The sequence below is a fragment of the Bidens hawaiensis genome, unplaced genomic scaffold, assembly GCF_021521415.1.
Source record: "Bidens hawaiensis isolate Kalapana, Puna unplaced genomic scaffold, B.hawaiensis_p1.1 tig00006805_1, whole genome shotgun sequence".
NCBI lineage: Eukaryota > Viridiplantae > Streptophyta > Magnoliopsida > Asterales > Asteraceae > Bidens > Bidens hawaiensis.
In genome coordinates, this window is record NW_027491464.1 from 17501 (window position 1) to 24973 (window position 7473).

Genomic DNA, 7473 nt, shown 5'->3' on the forward strand with positions numbered 1-7473 from the left:
ATTCCGGTATCAAATTTGGTTTATTTTATGTTGCTTCATATTTAAATCTACTAGTTTCTTCATTATTTGTAACAGTTCTTTACTTGGGGGGTTGGAATCTTTCTATTCCGTACATATATGTTCCTGATCTTTTTGATATTACTAAAAGGGGTAGAATTTTTTGGAACAATAATTGGTATCTTTATTACATTAGCTAAAACTTATTTGTTCTTGTTCATTCCTATCGCAACAAGATGGACTCTACCGCGGCTGAGAATGGATCAATTATTAAATCTTGGATGGAAATTTCTTTTACCTATTTCTCTAGGTAATCTATTATTAACAACTTCTTTCCAACTTCTTTCACTGTAAAAAAAGACTTCGATATTCACGACTTGTCTCAAACAAGAGAAAGAAACAAGTATCTTATTTTTTATAGATATTCACGATATGTTTCCTATGGTAACTGAGTTCATGAATTATGGCCAACAAACAGTACGAGCCGCAAGGTATATTGGTCAAGGTTTCATGATTACCCTTATCGCACGCGAATCGTTTACCTGTAACTATTCAATACCCCTACGAAAAATTGATCACATCCGAGCGTTTCCGCGGCCGAATCCACTTTGAATTTGATAAATGCATTGCTTGTGAAGTATGTGTTCGTGTATGTCCTATAGATCTGCCCGTTGTTGATTGGAAATTGGAAACTGATATTAGAAAGAAAAGATTACTTAATTACAGTATTGATTTCGGAATATGTATTTTTTGTGGTAATTGCGTTGAGTATTGTCCAACAAATTGTTTATCAATGACTGAAGAATATGAACTTTCTACTTATGATCGTCACGAATTGAATTATAATCAAATTGCTTTGGGTCGGTTACCAATGTCAATAATTGACGATTACACCATTCGAACAATTTTAAATTTGCCTGAAATAAAAACTTAAGAACTCATTTTGATCTAAAAGAATGAAGGTTTTTGTTTGGTGAATAACTACAATTATATTCATAATTATATTGATTAGGATTAGGCGGCGAGTAATTTATATTAATATGAAAAATATATTTCTTTTCTATAGTCTATATTGATGATTTGAAAATTGATGATTTGAAAATATATAGATTCAAATTACTCCTTCGAGAGATTTGGCCAATAACTACATCTACATCAATCCATATCCATGAAAATGGAATTTTTCAAATTGAATAATTAAGAACTATTATAAAATAGAAAAAAAGTTATAAAATAGAAAAAAAGTGGAGTTACTATCTTTTTTCCTGACCGGGTCAATAAAGTTATGCAAGATTTTGATTTATTTATCTCTTATATATAATGGATTTACCTGGACTAATACATGATTTTCTTTTAGCCTTTCTGGGATTAGGTCTTATATTAGGGGGTCTGGGAGTAGTATTACTTGCCAATCCCATTTATCTGCCTTTTCATTGGGATTTGTTTTTGTTTGTATATCGTTATTATATATTCTATCGAATTCCCATTTTGTAGCTGCTGCGCAGCTCCTTATTTACGTAGGAGCCATAAATGTTTTAATCATTTTTGCTGTGATGTTCATAAATGGTTCAGAATATTCAAAGATTTCCGTCTTTGGACCGTGGGAGATGAGTAACTTCCGTGGTCTGTACAAGTCTTTTTGTTTCACTAATGACTACTATCCAGATACGTCATGGTACGGGATTATTTGGACTACAAAAGCAAACCAGATTGTAGAGCAAGATCTGATAAGTAATAGTCAACAAATTGGATTCATTTATCAACAGATTTTTTTCTTCCGTTTGAATTTATTTCAATAATTCTTTTAGTTGCGTTAATCGGCGCAATTGCTGTAGCTCGTCAATAATAACTCTTTATAACTGAAAAAACCTTGTTATGAGCTATCACATGTCTTTCCTTTTTTCTATTTGACTTTGTATATAAATTTCTATTTGACTATGTATATAAAATAGAAATTATTTATTAGTTCAATCTATTCCAATATATTACTTTGTTGCATTACTCGTTATATTCTAGTCAATCCAATTGGTTAAATTGTTGTTCATATTGAAATGAATCGAGATTTATAAGGAGTTGGTTAATGATGCTCGAACAGGTACGTTTTTTGAGTGCTTATTATTTTTCTGTTGGTCTATATGGATTGATTACAAGTCGAAATATGGTTAGGGCTCTTATGTGTCTTGAACTTATATTAAATGCGGTTTAATCTCAATTTTGTAACATTTTCTGATTTTTTTGATAGTCGTCAACTAAAAGGATCCATTTTTTCTATTTTTGTTATAGCTATTGCAGCTGCTGAAGCCGCTATTGGACTCGCTATTGTTTCATCAATTTATCGTAACAGAAAATCAACTCGTATAAATCAATCAAATTTATTGAATAAGTAATATTATAATATAATTATCACATTATAATTTTCATAAATTAATTTCAATTAGTAAATTAATTTCAATTAGCATGTCTGCCATGTAAGATATGATCATGTTATCACAAAGATAAGAAATCAAAGTATTTTGGCACTGTCAATCCAGAAATAGAGAAAAAAACGGGGAACTCATCGATTCATCTAGTACTAGTATTTAAATATATAATTCATTTATCAATTTACTAGATTGAAACTTTATCGCGTTCAAAAATAGATAGATCCAATGTCGCATTCAGTAAAGATTTATGATACATGTATCGGGTGTACTCAATGTGTTCGAGCCTGTCCTACGGATGTTTTAGAAATGATCCGCTTGGGACGGATGTAAAGCCAAACAAATAGCTTCTGCTTCCAAGAACAGAGGATTGTGGTCGGTTGTAAGAGATGTGAATCCGCCTGCCCAACAGATTTCTTGAGTGTTCGAGTTTATTTATGGTATGAAACAACCCGCAGCGATGGGGTATAGCTTATTAATACTTTACAGAAACCCCTACTTGAGTCCAATTTTTTTACCGCAAAAACCTGTGCTCAAAAATAATCTATTTTTGAGCACAGGTTTTTCTGGTCCAAGGTGTATCTTGTCTTTAACCACGAACAAATTTTCCTTGGTTAACAATAATTGTAGTTTCTACCAATATTTGCAGGTTCCTTAATTTTCTTTCTTCCCCATAAAGGAAACTAGGGTAATAAAGTGGTATGCTATAAGGTATATGCATGTTAGAACATCTTCTAACAACCTCTGCATTCTGTTATCATTTCCAATTGGACGATCCATTAATACAACTAGTAGAGGACTATAAATGGATCAATTTTTTTGATTTCCGTTGGAAATTAGGAATAGATGGGCTGTCTATAGGACCCGTTTTATTAACAGGATTTATCACTACTTTAGCTACTTTAGCGGCCTGGCCTGTTACTCGGGATTCTCGATTATTCCATTTCTTGATGTTAGCAATGTACAGTTGGTCAAATCGGATCATTTTCTTCTCGGGACCTTTTACTTTTTTTCATCATGTGGGAATTAGAATTAATTCCAGTTTATCTACTTCTATCCATGTGGGGAGGAAAGCAAACGTCTCTACTCAGCCACAAAATTTATTTTGTACACGGCGGGGGGTTCTATTTTTCTCTTAATGGGAGTTTGGGTATCGGTTTATATGGTTCTAATGAACCAACATTAAATTTTGAAACATCAGTTAATCAGTCGTATCCTGTGGCTTTGGAAATAATATTCTATATTGGATTTTTTATTGCTTTTTGCTGTCAAATTGCCGATTCTACCCCTACATACATGGTTACCAGATACCACGGAGAGGCGCATTACAGTACTTGTATGCTTCTAGCCGGAATTTTATTAAAAAATGGGAGCGTATGGATTGATTCGGATTAATAAGGAATTTATTACCACACACAGCTCATCTATATTTTCTCCTTGGTTGATGATAGTAGGACCACAGTACAAATAATCTATGCAGCTTCACATCTCCTGGCCAACGTAATTTACAAAAAAAGAATAGCCTATTCCTCCGTATCTCATATGGGTTTCATACTTATAGGAATTGCTTCGATAACCGATACGGGACTAAAACGGAGGCTATTTTACAAATAATCTCTCATGGCTTTATTGGTGCCTGCACTTTTTGTCTTGGCAGGAACGAGTTATGATAGAATACGTCTTGCTTATCTCGACGAAATGGGTGGAGTAGCTATCCCCATGCCAAAAATATTTACAATGTTCAGTAGCTTTTCCATGGCTTCCCTTGCATTACCGGGTAATGAGTGGTTTGTTGCAGAAGTGATAGTCTTTTTAGGAATAATTACCAGCCAAAAATATCTTTTAATGCCCAAAATTGCCATCACTTTTGTAATGGCAATTGGAATGATATTAACTCCTATTTATTTATTATCTATGTCACGTCAAATGTTCTATGGATACAAGTTATTTACTACTCCAAACTCTTATGTTTTTGATTCTGGACCGCGTGAGTTATTTGTTTCCATCTCCATTTTTCTACCTGTAATAGGCATTGGTATGTACCCCGATTTTGTTCTTTCACTATCAGTTGACAAGGTCGAAGGTATTCTATCTAATTATTTTGATAGATAGTTTTATTAAATAAAAAAATAAAAAAACTCCTTTCTTACGAGTTTATTGGCTAATCGAAAAAAAAAGGAAGTATTTAGTTTTATATTCTCTTAAATTTAAAATAAAGTAAAAATAAAATATGAATTTCAATTTTGACCTAATATGCTTGGTCTTTGTGAGAACCGCGTGAATCACTATACTACTTGATTCACATGGTTCTCGCCGGTTGAGACAAGATTTTTTATATACACCGTATGCATTCTGTTTGTATTCGTAATAACTTTTCTTTAATTTACCTAGAGGTTAACGTAAATGAACCCATAACTATGTAACCCTATTCTAATAGATTGACCCCCAAAATAGCATATCCAAATTATAAGAAAGCCTAGAGTTGCCACAACTGCGAATTTGCTCCTTGCAAATTTTTATTTGTTCGAGTATGCAAATAAATTGCGAATACGATCCGAAGTAATAAAGGCCCAAGTTTCCTTTGGATCCCAACTCCAATATGATCCCCATGCTTCATTAGCCCATACTGCTCCTGAAAGAATACCTATGGTTAAAAAGACAAATCCTAGGCTAATCACACGATAACTCCAATAATCCAATTGTTTAAGAAAATGGGCCTTGTAATAATTCTTATCAGAAAAAAAAAGAAGTTTTTTTCAAAATATTGTTTCTTTCATTCTTGTATTGGATTTCACCAAATGAAAAATGATGCATTTAATTTTAATAAATTATTACTTTTAGAACTATAAAAAAGATTTCTAAATGTAATGACTAGAAGTGCTACTGATAATAATGATCCACAAAGAAGAGCCGCATAGCTCAATATCATCATACTTACGTGCATTATTAACCATATTCCGATTGTAGAGCAGGTACTAATATTGTGGGTTTGTGTATTTCATTTAAAAGACCCGAAGTAGCAAAGCCTTGGGTAAAAATAGTACTTGAGGCAGTTATTGTGGTTAAACTCATTTTTTCTTATTTTGAAATAAGGGACTATATGAATAAGGAGAAAACTCCATGAAAGAAAAATTAATGATTCATATAAATCACTTAGGGGGAAATGGCCTGAATAAATCCAACGAGGTGATTAATGATCCTGTTAGGCATAAAAAAGTAGCTATCATCCCCTTTTCTGATGAATCATATGGTTTTATTATTTCATTGCCCAATAAGGTTATCAAATGAAGTGTAATTACAATTGAAACAATAGAAAAAGAAATATGAGTTAATAGATGCTCTAAAGTTGAAAAATATCATAAAAATGAAAAAGGGCGGGGGGGATCCCCTATATTAATTAAGAAAAAGAAATGGAATTTTTTTTTATTATAGGATCTATTGGATATCTTTTAGAAGATGGCATGCCGCCACTCGGACTCGAACCGAGATGCTCTAGCACTGCTTCCTAAGAGCAGCGTGTCTACCGATTTCACCATAGCGCTTGCTCGAACTCATAATAGCCTATTTATATTCAATCGTCGAGATCGAGATTGAACAAGTCAATTCAACCAAATCAGTTTTTTTAGTAAAGATTCAATTAGTAAATGATAACAAAAATGAGTTCAAAAGTCAATTTGAAGGTTCATTAGGTTTCATTTTATTTAATCTTTATTGACCTTTTTTTCGTCATTCTTTATGGTTTATCTAATTTCATAAATTGACAAAAAAAAAAAAAATTTTCAATGAATTGAAAATATGTCTATTTTAGATTACTCCAAATTGACCACATTTTTTGTACAAAATAGTGCACAAATTAAGTTCTTTTTTTGATTGGACTGAAAATTGGAGTTATCGATATATAGAAAACTCATTACATATCCATATCGTAAATAAATTAACATATAATAAATAAATTAAGAAATAAATAAATATAAATTAAGTAATAAATAAATTAAGAAGTCAGAAAGTTATTCAAAAATTTTTAACACGGAATGAATTAGTCTTCAACACGTCATTAATTTGAACTAAAAATCTTATATCTGGCCTTCCCGAAAAACAGAAAAATTTTTCATTCTTGTAATTGTAAAGGTCGATGGGGAAAAGAAGACTCCCCCACCACCAAAATTTGAGTGAAAATATACTAAAAAGAAAGAAAAAATTTTGTATTTTTTTCTTGATTCTTCTTTTTTCCGAAAACAGAAGAATTCTTTCTAAAATGAAGGGTCTATTTCATATTGATTAGAGATAGGGACTGCCAATTGTTCATTTTAGATTAACTTTGATATTAACAAATTACTGAGACTTTTTTTTTTTTTTTTTTTTAGTCAAATCCATTCTGATTATTCCGATATTTTAGGACTTATATTTTAGGACTTATTTGTTAGTCGTACAAAAAAACTTTTTGAATTACCGTAGAAAGAGATTTCCCTAATGACAAAGCTTTTAACGACGCCCCAATATCCTTTCCTTTTCCAAATATTTTTACGAATACGCTTTTTTGATATCGAAGTACGTTTTTTTGGATTGCCATTTAAAAGTTACTCGTTGTATAGTTTGGATGTGAAAGACATCTATTGTTCAAAACGAATTCTTTTTTCTTATTCATTATCTATATCTATTTTTTGTCTAAATAAGATTCTTTTCATAAAAAAGAAATTTAGATTTAGATATGTCAAAGATCGGTGAAAATTTTATAAAAAATGACTCAAAATAACAAAATTTTGATTCCATACGCTATTAGTAAATCCAAACATTTTGGTTTGGAACTTTAGTTCTCGTTGTTTATCTCTCAAAGTTTATCTCTTTATAATCTACTAAATCAAACTTAATAAAATCAATAAAGAACCTAAAAGACCCTTATTTTACTCATTTCTATACTTTAATTTACATAGAATAAAATCCCTCAAAGGATTATAAACTTTTGACTGAAAATTGAGTCTTTTTTTAGTCAAACTTGAGAAAACAATAAACCTTCAATTTGAAAATTTGAACGAGACTATTAATAAAATCTGTTAAA